This window comes from Sciurus carolinensis, chromosome 5 (assembly GCF_902686445.1).
Source record: "Sciurus carolinensis chromosome 5, mSciCar1.2, whole genome shotgun sequence".
NCBI classification, from domain to species: domain Eukaryota; kingdom Metazoa; phylum Chordata; class Mammalia; order Rodentia; family Sciuridae; genus Sciurus; species Sciurus carolinensis.
Window position 1 is genome coordinate 80,297,809 of NC_062217.1, and position 19,350 is coordinate 80,317,158.

General features: G+C 38.9%; 1 pseudogene; it reads right to left on the bottom strand.

Annotated features, from left to right (window-relative positions):
- Positions 1-601: 601 nt before the first annotated feature.
- Positions 602-16,568, bottom strand: LOC124985623 (HMG box-containing protein 1-like; annotated as a pseudogene).
- Positions 16,569-19,350: the final 2,782 nt, after the last annotated feature.

Here is a 19,350-nt window from a genome sequence, read left to right on the forward strand (position 1 = left end):
GGCTAATCAACTGAACAGATACTTCATGGAAGAAGAAATATGTTTGATAAACAAATATAAAAAAAGTTCAACATCTCTAGTAATTAAAGAAAAGCAAGTAAAAACTACTCTAAGATTTCATTTCACTCCAGTCAGAATGGCAATTATCAAGAATAGAGATACTTTATATTAGGTAGAGGGGAGCGAAGGGAGGGGAAGGGGTATGGGAGAAGGAATGACAGTAGAGTGAAACAGACATTATTACCTTATGTACCTGTATGACTGCAAAACTGATGTGATCCTGCACTATGTATAATCAGAAAAATGAGAGCTTATACTCCATTTATGTATGATCTATCTAAAGTTATAAATGCATTCTACTGTCATGTACAAATAATAATAACAAATAAAAAAATTAAAAAAGAACACAAGTAACAATAAATGCTGGTGAGCATGTGGGGAAAATTTACACTCATATTATTAAATCATTTCAAGACTCAATGCTATCAGTATCTTGTAGTCACATGAATTCAGAACAAATGGTGGGAACTGAATCTTCTTAACTTTTCATCAAGAGTCAATATTTATGTAACTATAGATTTAAGAACATAAGCATTCTGGTTTAATGTTGTGAGCGTGAATTGGTTCTTTTCCTTTTCCAACAGTCAGTATTTAAACATTCTTGTTCTTCAGCCAAAGCCTTTGCTTCTAATGTATACGTCCTTCTCTCTTCATTCTTCATTTTCTTCCACCTGTCACCAAGGATCACACTTATGACTCTCTGTTATCTTTCCCTGGATACATCTGAGTATATTGAACTTGGTATTTTTTGGCAAAAAGCATGAAGGCATTTATTGGTCTCTTGCACTTATTAGAGGTGGCACTCACAGGTCCTGAGCTGTGTGTTTTGACAGCTTTAGCATACAAAGAATTGGAAGAGAGCTGTGATGATCCAAGTGAGCCACTGTCTTTACTGAATCCAGATCCTGCAAAATTTTGACTACCAGGCCCTCCACAAGACAAAGATGCATGACACTGTTGAGCCATGGTACTTAACACATTAACTGCAGAAGAATACATAGGTGTGAAGTCATATATGTTAAATGTATCAAAAACAACTGAATCACCAAAATTAATGGCATCAATGTGTTCAGCAGATAGGCATACATCACCAATATGAATTTTACAACATGGAATACCATGCTATACCACAGTCAAGCTTGGATAAAATATCACCAATCTTTATTTTTAACATAGAAAGGGTGGTTCAGCTTACAGTTTATGGCAAGTAAGACATCTTCTACTGTACCAGGATCAAAAGTCAACTTCAGTATACAGACTTACCAAAAGGTACACTTCCTTCACGTGATAACAACTTTAGACCATCAGAACTTTAACCCTTTTGAGTGCCCATTTGGAGTTCCTTCTCATTATAACAACCTTACACTCTAGGAAAATCTTCAACATCTTGCCATTCCTTATTGCTTCCTTTATGAAAGCAGTCTTGTGCCTTTCAAAAAACAGTGCCAAACAATTGAAGGTCAGGAATTTAACCATCCCAAATCATCATCATCTGAGAGGAAGGACATGCAGAAAATGCCAGATTCTGACCCTCTATTTGCCCTTTCATGTCTTATTGGGGTTTCCTCCTTCCAGTGGTGGTGAGGGAAAGTTGGCTCACTCTTTGAAGAAGAGGACTCTGGTGGAGGGTATGCATGGGAATGTAAACTTTTGCTTTTAGCTAGGATGTGTATGGGGGATGATCTTTGTAGAATGAGCACTGCACTGAACTCAGGGAAATATTTGCTAATTCTGTTAGCCAATCCATCTCATTTTCATGGTAAGTATTTTCCAATATGGCAAGTAAGGATAAATTGAAAAACTCCTCTTTTTTGATATTTCAATTGTCCCACAGTGGGCATGACCATATTATGAATTATGGATTATGCTATTGCTTTCTGAATGATGCAGACTTATGCCCTTTCTGAGAAACAGGAACTGTCTCATAACATGTCAGGGCATGCTGAAATGGCTGTCCTGCTTGTCCTCTTGTTGACCTTTACTGCCCTTTCCCAACTCTCCACTGTCTATACTTTTCTATCTCATGATCACTGAACTGGTTTCTTACTCTGGGTTCTAGAATCTTTATTCTAATTGGTTGGACCCACCTAATATGGCACAGGTTCCTGAACTCAGATGCTACTCAGAAACTTAGGAACCTGTTGAGAATGATGGAATCAGAACTGTGGAATGAGACATCTGTGCATGTTTGTCTGTGTCTCCCATCCCCAAATCCAGAGCCTTCCCCAAACTCGCTCTGAATACTCATGTTTTTCTCCATTATGATTTTCACCCCTGCTTCTGCATCTACTGCCTTAGTTCCACTGTTCTGATTTTCATCAAACATGTCTACTGCAGGAAAGGACCTTATAAATTGGTTCTACTCAATATTTAAAATTAGTTCATTTGAAAAGAGTCTCATTGTCAAATCAAAGTGTGTCTGCTTTCTTTGTGACTCTATCATGCTTTGGTGCCTCTCCCAAACCCTTCCAACCTGTGACCCTGGAACCAAAGGAAAGATGCCTGGAAAGAGCAATCCACTGCATTCTATTCAATAAAATACAGATATTTGATTGTGTGTGTGTGTGTGTGTGTGTGTGTGTGTGTGTGTATCAAAAATATGAAAGCAACTTTTATTTTCTCCAAATTAATCATGATGAGGAAAATGATTTCTATTGTTTGCAGATCTAAATCCTTTATGAGACTGTACACAATGACCTATAGTCTGTTAAAGGTAACAACAGAGAAGGACGTATTTGTTCTCTTTTTCAGGTAAAGTGAGACCTGAAACTAGTTTCTTTTTATTATGGCATTTATAGCTTTCCTTATAATACCATTAAGCATTTCTGTATAGTATATATTCAGATGCATTACTATCAACTACTTCAAATTCTAATCTTGTAGGTGTCCTGAATTTATAATAGTTTATAGGTTTAATACAGCTCAATATATGGTCTAACATGAATTAAATGAATAACCTGAATTGCAACTAGTTTATCCTCAATGGAGGAGAGTAAATAGAATTTTAAAGTTAAAAAAATACTATATTGGAACTCTGGCTAAAGTGAATGCCTAAATTTTACTTCATTAGAATATATGGCTAAATTAAATAACCCAAATCAAATCCCAACATCATGAAATGAAGTTCAAATTTATTCTACAAGATAGGAAAATTTTGAAAGAGTAGGTCAAATAACAATTCTTAAAATAGAAGAACAATCTTTCAAAGTCTCACCTGATCAAACTAAAAAAAAAAATTGTTTCCAATATTTGTACATATGTGTTCATCTTTGTCATTCTTGTAATTCCCTTGAGTCAGATATTTTTTGCTAATCTTTTGAACTTCACATGCCAGCATTCACAAAATGCTGAATGAATGAACATTATTAATTTAAAATTGCCAAAATTTTGAACTGTGAGTAATGTTTTCCCAAACACAGATTTAGTTTTAGTTAGATAGCATCTCTGTACAACACTATAAAATATAACTATTGCTAAGTACTTCATTAGATTTTCAATGTTTGCCTGCCTGAGAATATGTTAAATAAGTTAGAAACTTTATAACAGTTTCCTGTAGAATTTTTAGTAACAGTTGTCCTCATATTTAACTTTCATAAATTAAAAACAACTTCAAAGTCTTTGCTATGCTTCCCATTGAGAAATGAAAACCAACTTCTTTCCCCTCAAGTCTAGGGTAGCCTTAGTAATGTGTTTAACTGGTAGAATTTTACATTCTAAGCTTCTGAGTACACATAATAAGAAGGCTTACAACTTTCTCTGGCTTTTTAGAAACTTCTCTCTGATAGCTCTGATCCATCACATAAGAATTGAAACTATTCTGAGACCACTGGTGCAGTAGACACCACGGTATACTCTAGTTCACAGTCCCAATGATTCTGACCTTCCAGTCATTCCCCTTAAGTGAAGAGAATGTAATACACCCCTTTGGTTGCAGCAGATCAGCCTAATACCAGCTAAATACAAACTAACTTAGCTGATGTTATCAAGAGCAGAGCCCTGCCCCAAATCACAAGATATAATAAAACAGTGGTTGACTTAAAAGCTGATAAGTTTTGCATATATTTTGTGTAAGTGACTAAAGCATGCAGATCCCATTACATTGACACATTGTTGTAGCATGGATTGAATTTTATTATGATTAATATAAACTCTATTCTAATAATCAGTTTGTATTAATACCTTTACTCTTGGATTTTTGTTTGTTTCTCATTTCATTGTGTTTTGCTTTTGTTTTTGTTTAGTATCTGATTTCTCTCTTTTTTTTATTGTAAACAACTGGGATACATGTTGTTTCTCTGTCTGTACATGGCGTAAAGGCATACCATTTGTGTAATCATAAATTTACATAGGGTAATGTTGTTTGATTCATTCTGCCATTTTTCCCTTCACCCCCACCCCTCCCACCCCTCCCCTCCCTCTATACAGTCCTTCCTTCCTCCATTCCTGCCCCCCTCCCTAAACCCAACTCCAACCCCAACACTAACCCCTCCCACCCCCCATTATGTGTCATCATCCACTTATTAGCGATATCATTCTTCCTTTGGTTTTTTGAGATTGGCTTATCTCACTTAGCATGATATTCTCCAGTTTCATCCATTTGCCTGCAAATGCCATAATTTTATCATTCTTTATGACTGAGTAATATTCCATTGTATATATATACCACATTTTCTTTATCCATTCATCAATTGAAGGACATCTAGGTTGGTTCCACAATCTGGCTATTGTGAACTGAGCAGCTATGAACATTGATGTGGCTGTATCTCTGTAATATGCTGATTTTAAGTCCTTTGGGTATAGGCCAAGGAGTGGGATAGCTGGGTCAAATGGTGGTTCCATTCCAAGTTTTCTAAGGAGTCTCCATACTGCTTTACAGAGTGACTGCACTAATTTGCAGCCCCACCGGCAATGTATGAGTGTACCTTTCTCCCCACATCCTTGCCAACACCTGTTGTTGCTTGTATTCTTGATAATCGCCATTCTGATTGGGGTGAGATGGAATCTTAGGGTGGTTTTGATTTGCATTTCTCTTATTACGAGAGATGTTGAACATTTTTCCATATGTTTGTTGATTGCTTGTAGATCTTCTTCTGTGAAGTGTCTATTCATTTCCTTAGCCCATTTGTCGATTGGATTATTTGCATTCTTGGTGTAGAGTTTTTTGAGTTCTTTATAGATTCTGGAGATTAGTGCTTTATCTGAAGTATGATTGGCAAAGATTTTCTCCCACTCTGTAGGCTCTTTCTTCACATTGCTGATAGTTTCCTTTGCTGAGAGAAAACTTTTTAGTTTGAATCTATCCCAGTTATTAATTCCTGCTTTTATTTCTTGTGCTATGGGAGTCCTGTTGAGGAAGTCTGGTCCTAAGCCGACATGTTGAAGCTCTGGACCTACTTTTTCTTCTATAAGATGCAAGGTCTCTGGTCTGATTCCGAGGTCCTTAATCCATTTTGAGTTTAGTTTCGTGCATGGTGAGAGATATGGGTTTAGTTTCATTCTGTTGCATATGGATTTCCAATTCTCCCAGCACCATTTGTTGAATAGGCTATCTTTTCTCCATTGCATATTTTTGGCCCCTTTGTCTAGTATGAGAAAATTGTATTTCTTTGGGTTTGTGTCCGTGTCCTCTATTCTGTACCATTGATCCGCCTTTCTATTTTGGTACCAATACCATGCCGTTTTTGTTATTATTGCTTTGTAGTAGAGTTGAAGATCGGGTATTGCCATACCCCCTGCTTCACTCTTTCTGCCAAGGATTGCTTTAGCTATTCTGGGTTTTTTACTCTTCCAGATGAATTTCATAATTGCTTGCTCTATTTCTGTAAGGTACATCATTGGGATTTTAATTGGAATTGCATTGAATCTGTATAGCACTTTTGGTAGTATGGCCATTTTGACAATATTAATTCTTCCTATCCAAGAACATGGGAGATCTTTCCATCTTCTAAGGTTTTCTTGAATTTCTTTCTTTAGTGCTCTGTAGTTCTCATTGTAGAGGTCTTTCACGTCTTTTGTGAGATTGATTCCCAAATATTTTATTTTTTTCGAAGCTATTGTGAATGGGGTAGTTTTCCTAATTTCTCTTTCTGAAGATTCATCGCTTATGTATAAAAAGGCCTTAGATTTATGTGCATTGATCTTATATCCCGCTACTTTACTGAATTCACTTATGAGTTCTAAAAGTTTTCTGGTGGAATTTCCTGGTTCCTCTAAGTATACAATCATATCATCAGCAAATAGGGATAATTTGAGTTCTTCTTTTCCTATTCGTATCCCTTTAATTTCTTTGGTCTGTCTAATTGCTCTGGCTAGAGTTTCAAGGACGATATTGAATAGAAGTGGTGAAAGAGGGCATCCCTGCCTTGTTCCAGTTTTTAGAGGGAATGCTTTCAGTTTTTCACCATTTAGAATGATATTAGCCATGGGTTTAGCGTAGATGGCCTTTACAATGTTAAGGAATGTTCCCACTATCCCTATTTTTTCTAGTGTTTTGAGCATGAAGGGGTGCTGTATTTTATCAAATGCTTTTTCTGCATCTATTGAAATAATCATGTGATTCTTGACTTTAAGTCTATTGATATGGTGAATGACATTTATTGATTTCCTGATGTTGAACCAACCTTGCATCCCTGGGATGAAACCCACTTGATCATGGTGCACTATCTTTTTAATATGTTTTTGTATGCGATTTGCTAAAATTTTGTTAAGAATTTTTGCGTCGATGTTCATTAAGGATATTGGTCTGAAATTTTCTTTCCTTGATGTGTCTCTGTCTGGTTTAGGAATCAGGGTAATATTGGCTTCATAGAATGAGTTTGGGAGAGTTCCCTCCTCTTCTATTTTCTGGAATACTTTGAGAAGTATTGGAATGAGCTCTTCTTTAAAGGTTTTGTAGAACTCGGCTGAGAACCCATCAGGTCCTGGACTTTTCTTTGTTGGTAGGCTTTTGATGACTTCTTCTATTTCATTACTTGAAATTGGTCTGTTTAAATTGTGTATGTCCTCCTCGTTCAGTTTAGGCAATTCATATGTCTCTAGAAACCTGTTGATGTCTTCAAAATTTTCTATTTTGTTGGAGTATAGGTTTTCAAAATAGCTTCTAATTATGTTTTGTATTTCAGTCGTGTCTGTTGTGATATTTCCTTGTTCATTCTGAATTTTAGTGATTTGGGTTTTCTCTCGTCTTCTCTTTGTTAGTGTGGCTAAAGGTTTATCAATTTTGTTTATTTTTTCGAAGAACCAACTATTTATTTTGTCAATTTTTTGTATTGTTTCTTTCGTTTCAATTTCGTTGATTTCAGCTCTCAGTTTAACTATTTCCTGTCTTCTACTACTTTTGGTGTTGGTCTGTTCTTCTTTTTCTAGGGCTTTGAGCTGTAGTGTTAGGTCATTTATTTTTTGAGTTTTACTTCTTTTATTAAATGCACTCCATGAAATAAATCTTCCTCTAAGTACTGCTTTCATAGTGTCCCAGAGATTTTGATATGATGTTTCTTTGTTCTCATATACCTCTAAGAATTTTTAATTTCCTTCCTAATATCTTCTGTTATCCATTCATCATATAGTAGCATATTGTTTAATCTCCAGGTGTTGGAGTAGTTTCTGTTTTTTACTCTTTCATTTATTTCTAACTTCAATCCATTATGATCTGATAGAATACAAGGCAGTGTCTCTATCTTCTTGTATTTGCTGACATTAGCTTTGTGGCATAATATATGGTCTATTTTAGAGAAGGATCCATGTGCTGCTGAGAAGAAAGTGTATTCGCTCTTGGTTGGATGGTATATTCTATAAATGTCTGTTAAGTCTAAATTATTGATTGTGTTATTGAGATCTATGATTTCTTTGTTCAATTTTTGTTTGGAAGATCTGTCCAGTGGTGAAAGAGGCGTGTTAAAATCACCTAGTATTATTGTGTTACGGTCTATTTGGTTTCTAAAATTGAGAAGGATTTGTTTAACATACATGGATGAGCCACTGTTTGGGGCATAGATGTTTATGATTGTTATGTCTTGCTGATTTATGATTCCCTTAAGCAGTATGAAATGTCCTTCTTTATCCCTTCTGACTAACATTGGCTTGATGTCCACATTATCTGAAATGAGGATGGATACTCCAGCTTTTTTGCTGAGTCCATGTGCATTGTATGTTTTTCCCCATCCTTTCACCTTTTGTCTATGGGTATCTCTTTCTATGAGGTGAGTCTCTTGCAGGCAACATATTGTTGGATCTTTCTTTTTAATCCAATCTGCCAGTCTATGTCTTTTGATTGATGAATTCAGGCCATTAACATTCAGGGTTATTATTGAGATATGATTTGTACTCCCGGTCATTTGGTTCATATTTAAAATTTTTGACACATCTTGGTTCCTCCTTTATTTGACAGTTCCTTTAGGATAATTCCTCCCTTTGCTGATTTGCTTCTTTGTTTTTTATCTCTTCCTCATGAAATATTTTGCTGAGAATGTTCTGTAATGCTGGCTTTCTTTTTGTAAATTCTTTTAGCTTTTGTTTATCATGGAATGATTTTATTTCATCGTCAAATTTGAAGGTAAGTTTTGCTGGGTATAAGATTCTTGGTTGGCATCCATTTTCTTTCAGAGCTTGAAAAATGTTGTTCCAGGCCCTTCTAGCTTTAGGGTCTGGATTGAAAAATCTGCTGATATCCGTATTGGCTTCCCCCTGAATGTAATTTGGTTCTTTTCTCTCACAGCCTTTAAAATTCTGTCTTATTTTGTATGTTAGGTATTTTCATTATAATGTGCCTTGGTGTGGGTCTGTTGTAATTTTGTGTATTTGGAGTCCTATAAGCCTCTTGGACTTGATTTTCCATTTCATTCTTCAGATTTGGGAAATTTTCTGATATTATTTCTTCAAATACATTGTTCATTCCTTTGGTTTGTTTCTCTAAGCCTTCCTCAATCCCAATAATTCTCAAATTTGGCCTTTTCATGATATCCCATAGTTCTTGGAGATTCTGTTCATGATTTCTTACCATCTTCTCTGTTTGTTCAACTTTGTTTTCAAGGTTAAATATTTGTCTTCAATATCTGAAGTTCTGTCTTCCAGCTGTTCTATCCTATTGGTTATGCTTTCTATGGAGTTCTTAATTTGGTTTATTGTTTCCTTCATTTCAAGGATTTCTGTTTGTTTTTTTTTCAATATCTCTAACTCTTTATTGAAATGATCTTTTGCTTCCTGAATTTGCTCTGTTAACTGTCGATTGGTGCGATCATTCAATGCCTGCATTTGCTCTTTCATCTCATCGTTTGCTTCCCTAATCATTTTAATTATGTACATTCTGAACTCCCTTTCTGTCATTTCTTCTGCCATGCTGTCGTTGGATTTTATTGATGTAACATCTAGATTTGTTTAGGGCATTTTCTTCCCTTGTTTTCTCATATTGTTCAGGAATCAGTGGGTCATTAAGATATTGCAGATTTCCTCTATCGACTTATAATGTCCCTGAAGATTGCTAGTATATCCCCTCTTATCCTTCAGTTAGCCTGAAGTCTTGGAGGAAAGTTGATAATGCAGAGCTCCACGAAGAAGCTGCCTCTCTAGGGGTGGTGACCCTCAGGTGGCGTATATTCCCTGCTAGTGGGCAGAGGTGCCTCCACTTGTTGACCAATGGTCATCCAATGGGGAACTAGACTGAGGGCTGAGGCAAGGCCTGTTTGTGCCTGTGTCTCTGGTTTTACCGTCCCTGTGGGAAAACCTCCCCCGGCCGGGAAGACTCACTCAGCGGGGACGTCTCGCTGGTCAGTTCCCCTCCTAGAGGTTCCCCTCAATCTACAACTACCGCCTGGGCTGGGCTGTCTTCCTCTGCAATGATCCCAGGGACCTGGACCTACGTCCTGGGCCTGGGAGCCTCACCCTTCGCAGGCGAGTCTCCTTAGGCTGCCTCTCCCAGAGAATCTGCCCGCAGCCCTGGAAACTTCGCTCTGCCCCTAGGCGTGTCTCTGTGCGGCTCTTCCAGCAAGAAGCCACCTAGCTCCTGGGACCCTGCTCTGCACCAATCACTTGGCTATGCGATACCTCCTCTGAACCACCACCTGGAGCCCCGTACAATAGCTCCAAGACCCAGAGACCCCCGCACACCTCCTCCTCTGAACAGCTGCCCAGGTTTCTGTCACAGTCACTAGGAGTCAAGCAACTCACTTTGGTCTCCTCCTCCCGCCAACCTCCCGTAGCCCTAGGCAGTCACTCCAAGTCCAAGTGACCCGCCCTGTTCCTCCTCCTCCTCCTTGGGGTAGCCCCCCGGGTGTTCAGGAGCGGTGGCTCCAAGACCAGGTGACTCACCACGCTCCTCCTCCAGGCAGGTCACCGGTGTTCAGGAGCGGTCGCTTTTAGTCCAATCAACTCACCACTCGCCTCCTCCTCTGGCAACCGCCTGTGGCTCTGATGCAGTCACTCCTAGACCAAGCGACCCACCGTGCTCCTCTTCTTCCTCTGGGCAACCTCCCGGTGTTCAGGAGCGCTCGCTCTGAGTTCAAACAGCTCGCCATGCAGCTCCTCCTCTGGCAACTGCCTGTGACTCTGATGCAGTCACTCCTAGACCAAGCGACCCACCGGGCTTCTCCTTTTCCTCCGGACAACCCCCTGGTGTTCAGAAGCAGTTGTTCTGGGTCTAAACAGCTTGTCACGCAGCTCCTCCTCAGGCAACCGCCCGGAGCCCCAGTGGTTGCTCCGAGTCCAAGCGCTGTGCTGAGCCGCCTCCTCTACGATGATCCCAGTGGTCCGTGTTTACTGCTTCAGCTTGGGGAGGGGCGTCTCGCCGAGCAACTCAACTTCACAAAGTTCCCTGCGTTCTGGGGCTACTGCCCCATCCAGGACGCCTCCCCAATGGGAGAGACTCACCCAGCGGCTTTGAGTTGGTCCCAAGTCTCTCACTATCTCTTCTTTTGAATCTTGCGTCCTGGAGCAACATGAAATGGAGCCGCCCTCTAGTCCGCCATCTTGGCCCCCCCCCGATTTCTCTTTTGAAATCACTCTATTCTTACTTTGGGGGAAACCTCCCATCAAGCATGGTCTTAGTTAAATGTAGCTCCCTCAAGCTTCTTCTACCTTCCCTGGGCAACAGAGGATAGCATGTAACCTTTCAAATCCTCTTGGGCTTTAAGTCTGGAGAAAGCAAAACAAGGATATAAATGAATAGATAAATTTTCTTAAAACTACATCTGATCATATCACTCCTGTCCTAAGTATATCCCAGTTTTTTTGAGTTAGATCATATCTAAGTTCTTTGTTTAGCAGGAGCTGCCTTCAAGGTATGTTCTTATGTTATTTCTCTTATTTCATCCCTAGAATCCTCATGGGCTAATCATTCGGGATTATTATTAAGAGTTGAATTGTGACTCAACAAAAATTTATGTTGAAGTCCTAGCCTCTGGATTCTCTAACTGTGGTCTTATTTGGAAATACAGGCTTTACAGAGTTAAGCTTAAAATGAGGTCATGAGGTGATCCAAGATGGCGGACTAGAGGGTGACTGCATCTCCTGTCCCTCCAGAACCCAGGATTCAAGAAGGGGAGGCATTGAGAGACTGGGACTAAAATAGAGCCACGGGATGAGTCTCCCCCACCAGGTGAAGCTTGGCCTGGGCGGCAGGCCCAGATAGGGGCGGCTTATCAGAGTAGGGCAGGGCAGCTAGAGTCTTTCCCAGGTAGCCCTGCTCACTCCGGTGGTTGGCTCCTCCTACACGGCCAGCTTCTCCAGTTTCTCCAGCTTCTCAGAGCAGGCCCCCCTCCCCATGAGAGCCTTTCTACACAGAACCAGCTCCAAGTCCCGGAGCCAGTGCGGCGAGCTCCGGCCCGCAGGCAGCTTCAGGGACCAGGACAGGGCAGCCAGGGACTTCCCCAAGCAGCCCGGCTCCCTCCGGCAGGAGGCGCCTTTCAAGGCTTGCTTCTCAGAGCAGACTGCTCAGTGAGAGCCTTTCTACACAGAGCCAGCCACAAGTCCCCCAGTCAGTGGAGAGCTCTGACCCACAGGCAGCCTCTGGGACCAGGGCAGGGCAGCCAGAGACTTCTCCAGGCAGCCCTGCCCGCTCCAGCCATGGGCTCTTTCCATGGGGTGATCCAAGATGGCGGACTAGAGGGTGACTGCATCTCCTGTCGCTCCAGAACCCAGGATTCAAGAAGGCGAGGCATTGAGAGACTCGGACTGAAATAGAGCCACGGGGTGAGTCTTCCCCACCGGGTGAAGCTCGGCCTGGGTGGCAGGCCCGGATAGGGGTGGCTTATCAGAGCAGGGCAGGGCAGCTAGAGTCTTTCCCAGGTAGCCCTGCTCACTCCAGTGGTTGGCTCCTCCCACACGGCCAGCTTCTCGGAGCAGGCCCCCCAATGAGAGCCTTTTCACACAGAGCCAGCTCCAAGCCCTGGAACCAGTAGCAGGTTAGGGGCAGCTTTCTTCGGAAGCACAGTATTATCAAGTTCCTCCAAGACTTCAGGCTACTGAAGGCTGGGAGGTGATACACTGGAAATCTACCTGGACACTATAAGCCAATAGAGGAAATCTTCAATATCTCAGAGTCCCATTGACATCTGACGAATATGAGAAAACAAGGGAAGAAAATGTCCCAAACAAACCTAGATACTATATCAATAAAACCCAATGACAGCACAGCAGAAGAAATGTCAGAAAGGGAGTTCAGAATATACATAATTAAAACAATCAGGGAAGCAAATGAGGAGATGAAAGAGCAAATGCAGGCATTGAAGGGGAGATGAAAGAGCAAATGCAGGCATTAAATGATTACACCAATCAACAGTTAAAAGAGCAAATACGGGAAGCAAGAGATCATTTCAATAAAGAGTTAGAGATACTGAAAAAAAAAAAACAAACAGAAATCCTTGAAATGAAGGAAACAATAAACCAAGTTAAAAACTCCATAGAAAGCATAACCAATAGGATAGAACACCTGGAAGACAGAACCTCAGACATTGAAGACAAAATATTTAATCTTTTTTTTTTTTTTTTTTGGTGGTGCTTTATAGAATGTTTCTTTGGGTTTTGATGGTTTATGACTCTGGCCTCTCTTAGGAAATTTAACTGACTCAGAAACATTCTCAAGGAAATTTATTTTCTACTGAATCTTGCAAGAAGATAGCAGAATGGTGTGATTTCACTTCTGAAACCCTCGCCTCCCTGTTACATTGATCAAACAACGGCCCATGGGAACATGACATAAAGCCACATAATTCACGTCTTCCACTATCCTCTACATTTATTCTGTGGAACCAGTTGCTCCCTGACTATGGATGGAAATTTAGGACAAATCTTGTGATCTTTGTGGTTCCTTTCATGTTACAAAATGTTCTCTAGTCAAGAATGAATATGCCCAGGTCAGAAAGATACTTGAACTTTAAGCTTCACTATCCAAAAGAGGAATGATCTTACTGATAAGCGGATAATGACACATAATGGGGGGTGGGAGGGGGGCAAGAATGGAGGAAGGAGGGACTGTGTAGAGGGAAAAGAGAGGTGGGAGGGGTGGGGGGGAGGGGAAAAATAGCGGGATGAATCAAACATCATTACCCTATGTAAATGTATGATTATGCAAATGGTATGCTGTTACTTCATGTACAAACAGAAACAACATGTATCCCATTTGTTTACAATAAAAATAAATTAAAAAAAAAAAAAGAAAGAAAAAGAAATCTCAGTCCACAGACAGTTGATTCCATAGCTCTGGGCCCAAGGTGAGGCAGAATATCTCGGCAGAAGATATGGCAAAGGAGAGCAGTTCAGAACATGACCACCTACCAGGAAGCAGTGAGAGCTCTACTCAACACAGAGCCCCCAGTAACCTACCTCCTCCAAGCATACACTACCTGACTATGATTACCACCCAGTTAATCCATGTTGACAAGCATAAAAAATGGTGCAAATATTTCAAAAAATAATTTGGCAGTTTTTTATTAACGGAACATAAAGGAACATGTGGAGACTTTTACAGGATTTCTTGACTATCTTGATCTTGATGATGAAACATATGTTTAATACATATGTCAAAACTTGTCAAGTTGTGCACTTTCTACATGTGCAGTTTACCTTATGTCAATAATACCTCATTAAATCTTTTGAAAACAAAAAGCTGTACTGCAAGAAGAAACATCTTAGTGTTTGGGATACAGAGAGACACAGGATAAAGCTAGAGGTTTGAGTTCTTCAATCTTATAGCAAAGAGAAGTAATACTTGAGTTTTAAGGACAGGGCAAGCATTAACAGAATTGAATTTTTAAAAATATATGATCATGGTTGCAGAAAAGAGCATAGTTTGAAGAGGGCAGTGGCAGGAAAAACAGGTCTAAGGTTACTACAGAATTCAGGTAGAGACAATGATAACCTAAAAATCCTTAAGGCACAAGGGAACAACAGAGCCAACAAAAGGAGGTGGGTGCCATTCACAAAGAAAAGTGCAGTGGGAATGATCCAGGTGTTTACTTGTGAGTGTACCACACTTCTCATTATGTTTTAATGCAAAGCACATTTCTGAAAAGAATATTGTAACATATCAGTGTTCTACAGTGCAGTGCCAAGCAATGTGTGCATCTATGTGATGTATACTATAGTATACATCAGAAGGCCTCATTTTTATGCAAAGGTCCTACCTTTACATGGCATGCTTGGTTGTTCAACTAGCATCCAAATATACCTATAATTAGGGTAAGCCACTTCAGAAACCTGTAAGGCTGTTAAAGGTGACTGTGATTCATCAAGGTCTTTCATAGCATTTATTTGAATTTTGACCTACAAAACAATAATCCAATATCAAACTGTACCCCAAATTTATATATCACATACTAAATACATAAATGTGGCAATTATCCACCTTTTATATAAAAAGCACAGGTAGTTTTTCAAAGAACTGATTTCTGTCAAAAGGAAACCTTTATCAATGGTTATTGTTTTTTTTTTTTTAGATGCAGACACTTTTTTTTATTTTTGGAACAATTATACAGCTAGACAGCATCACTCAATGTCATCAGCATTTGATTTAGCAGGTTACATTTGACAGTGGTCCTGTGTGAAGTGCAGTTTTTAAAATTTATATTCTTTGCAGTATCATTCTTATTATGTCAAGCTACCATTCTCAAAAAATCATTTTTCTTCTCTATTTTATTCTACAATTTAAAATTCTGCTTTCAAAATAATACCCAAGATGGATCCAGAAGAGTTTCAAGGTATGGTCAAGGACAAAATGACTACCAATAGAGTCCTTGATTAAGAACAATCATCCTGAATAACAAGAATCTTAAAACGTGTATTTAAACCTAATATTCATAACTTCATGGTAATAGAGATTTTTTTTCTAAAACTTTTCATCAGTAAAGGATTCAGTTTATATGAATATACTCTAAGGATTCTTCTTTTGTTTTCTGGCAACATAATCTTTGCTGAGCCTTCTCATTATATTCCCATGGCTGATCCTCACTGTTCTTGAAACACCTTTTGACAATTTTGCATGTATTTGGCAAATGGTCTCACATGGGGCTCAATGGGGGTTCCATCTTTCCCAGTTAATGGCAGCATGACCAAGGCCCTCTGCATCTGGCGAAGATAAAGCATTCAGTGTTCAACAATTTGGTGTAGCGGCCAACCCTGGATTTGCACTGAGTACATTCATAATTAATGTTGTAGTTAATCATATAGTTATGACAACGAGTGAACTTGGGAAGCTCAGGGTGTACCACAATGGATTTTCTTGCATAATACTTCCATGCATTACCATGAGAATCTCAGACACCATCAGGCAGCCAGGAGGCTGCATGGCATATTTCATGGATCAAAGTATCACGGAGGTGGTCTGTGGAGAAATCTCGATCTTGGAATAGTGTTCACTTTTGGGGTGTCCTGTTTCACTAGTGGTGCATAAGCCAGAAGTTCTCAGCATCTTTTTATTCCAGATGATTTCTATTTTCTTCAGCTTTTGCTCAAAGATGGTGCTGTTAAACAGTTGGTAGATTTTATAAACCAGTTCATCCTTATTTTGTTTGAAATTATTTCCATGAATTCTTTTCAAGGTCATGCAAGAAACATTCAGGTGTTTTGCACAGAGATTTCTCAGCCTCCCATATTTCAACTTTTACTGCACTGGATTTCTTCTTCAAAGGCCCATGCTTTTTTGTTTCACTACCAGCAGGTGTCACACACATATTTTTGGTTTTGTCCTTTCTTTTCATTCCTTGTTCCACCACAGGAATGGACTCTTCACTTCGCAACTTTGTATCTATAATTTCTAGGTTAGCCTCAGGATCATTTGGTGGTTGACCAATATTTTTACCAAAATCCTGCATCTCATCAGCATTATCATGTGAGTTTCCCTGGGAGAGAGCAAACTCATCTACCTCTTCTTTATCAAAAGAAATTTGGCTCTGATCATAGGAATCCTCTTCAATTAGCTTAGGTCCCTGCAATTTGTTATTGTTGTCATCATCATCATCAATAATTATTGGAGGCTCCTGGGTGGTGGGCTGCTCTTCAGTGTCAGAAAACCCTTCCAACATCTCATCTTTACTGCTTATTTTATTGTCTTACCTTTCTTTTTATTATGGGCACATTCAATATCAGATTCTGATGTGATCACCACAGAGTTGACCTGCTTCTTCTCTGCTTTTGGTCTTAAGGGACTCATATTCTTCATTGCTGTTTGAGTCCAGAGAAAGAGCACAACAATCATCATCCTGGGTATGCCACTGGCTAGGTTGGTCAGGCTTTCTTTCCCACCTGGCCATGCCTGGTTTTCAAGCCTCCAGCGTGGCCAATCACAGCTCACTTCTAAACCCTTAGAGGTGTATGAGATCCAGAATTGCCTCTTTCCTAATCATTTTCCAAGTTAAAATCTGTACATAACAAAAAATTCTCTGTTCTTTCACTTTACCTTTTACAATATATATTTTAATTTATATTTTTGTATTGTATCACATTACTTTAATAATGTACTTTATCAGTAAAATATTATCTTGTATTATTTCTAACAATACCTTGCTCATTTCAATAGGTGTTTTCTCTGTGGGCCTAAAAGAAAAACAAAAAGAAAGAAACACTGAAAATTCTTTCAGGCAAATACCAAGAATGTAAAATGCATCAAGACTATTCTCTTTTATATAAATTCTTTATATTTTTTAATTTATTTCTTGTACCCATAAATTTTATAATCATTTTCCATAAATGGGATTCAAGTGAAAACAGAAAGAATAGCATTAAGAAACCAAGAATAATACTACTAATAGAATCAAAACAAAGAATTAAATTTAGATCACACTTTCTGACAGCCAAAGCAAAATGAATAATAAGATGTTCCTTGCATCATTTGATAGAAGTGACAGTGTTTTGTTATTATCATTTTCAAAAAATAAAGCTCATATGAGTTACTAAAACCCATTTGTAAAATATGACTTAAATCCTTGTATCCTTTTTGTAATGAGGGTTCTTGTTTTAGGACCTACAATACAATGACTGTATACAACTCTAAGCAGTGTGTATATGTTAAACTTATTTTAATTCTCATTCTCCCAATAGTTCTCTCAGGTTGATAACATTAGGTGTTTGATAAAAGAAGAAACTAGTCAAAGAAAGGCCAAATAACTTTCCAAAACCCATGCATCTGTTTAGTGGAAAAACCCAAATTTAAACCTAGATTTTTTAGTCTCCATAACATGTGTTTTACAATGTTCTGTGAAAGCAGAACATTGCTCATCAAGTGTTTGAAAGAAATATAATAGATTATCAATCTATATTATCACTCCATATCAGGATATAATTGTAAATAATAATTTCTGCAACTTGCTGTAAGCTCGGGGGGCACGGTTAGCAGTCAAATAAAATTGGACAGAAAGTAGCCGAAGCAAGCTTTATTGGAATTTGGCTCTCGGGCGAAATTCCCAGACCCCCGGGGTATAGATCAAGTAGGGACCCAGAGAAAATCACACATAGCCCTGGCTGCCCAGGGTTTTTATAGACCAGAATGGGAGGGGGTCCTGCTGAGTGACAGGTGGATGTTAAGGGTCAGTGGAATTTTCTAGCCCACTTGATCGGTCACCGTTTGGTGGGCTGGCCTTTATCTCATCTGCTCTGCTCTGCCCCCTACAGTCACCTAAATTCCAACCTAACACTTGCCATTATTTTAAAAATAAAATGACTTTATTCATAGGGAATTTTGGAAATCTAGCTTCAATAAAAGTTTATTTTTTTAACAAATTCATCATTTTTACATTCAATTATTTAAAGACAGAATTTTAAAGGCTGCGAGAGAAAAGAATCAAATTACATTCAATTATTTTATGCAGGTATTCAACAAAGAAAGCACACAACACATATTCAATTGCATTGCTGGAACAGGAAAACAAGGTTCTGACACTTTAAAACTTCATAACCCAAAAGGAATAATCTCAACTCTGTTGTCAGTACTTACTTTTATACTGTATGCAAATACAACACTCCCTTTTCCCCCAGATTCTAAGTACCTATTACATTGATACTTCTGATATTCTAGAGTACTGTACAAAATCATAGCGACTCGTGATGATACTGTCAAGGCAGAAGGCATGATGACATTGTCTTGAGAATGACCTGTGTGTTTGTATGTTTTCTGCTACATAATTAAATAAGTCTATCTCTGATAGTTGAAATTTTGGGTCATCATTTGCATGTTCAAGTGTATTAGAACATCCTTATCTGAACCAAAACACAATGGACAACAACCTTTATTATAGAAAATATACAAGTCAATAGAAAAGCTAAGGTTCGTTAGAGTTTACAATTCTGTAATTGAATTATATAGACAATTCATAGACAGTTGTATAGACAATTCACTAGAAATCCTCAAAGGTACCCTATGAAGCTTTCTAATATTGGATATGCAAACCCAATTAATTGAATAAGCCTGTCCTTCTCTTATGGATTATTTCCAAGGGCATGTGAAATATACTAAACACCTGTGTTTTTTAACTCTTTAATTCTACATTCTTCTTTAGTCATTGTTCACTTTTCCATGGCCTTTCCCTGAAAAAATTCTCTAAGGAGTTTTCTACAATTATCCATTGAAGTCAGGTTTTCATGGTGACAATGTATGGAAACTACTCTTTGTCAAAGTCACTGGTCTTCATCTTTGTCACACTGTCAGCTGCATTGATATTACTATTTCCTTCCTCTCTCCTTAACTACATTATTCTGTCTTATTTCCATAAAAAGTATTGACTCTGAGTTTTGACAGAGAGTGTGATGAGAAACAGAGCCTGGCCTGCTCCCCAGGGCACTGTGGGGCCCTAGAGCCCCAGGCCAGAAGGT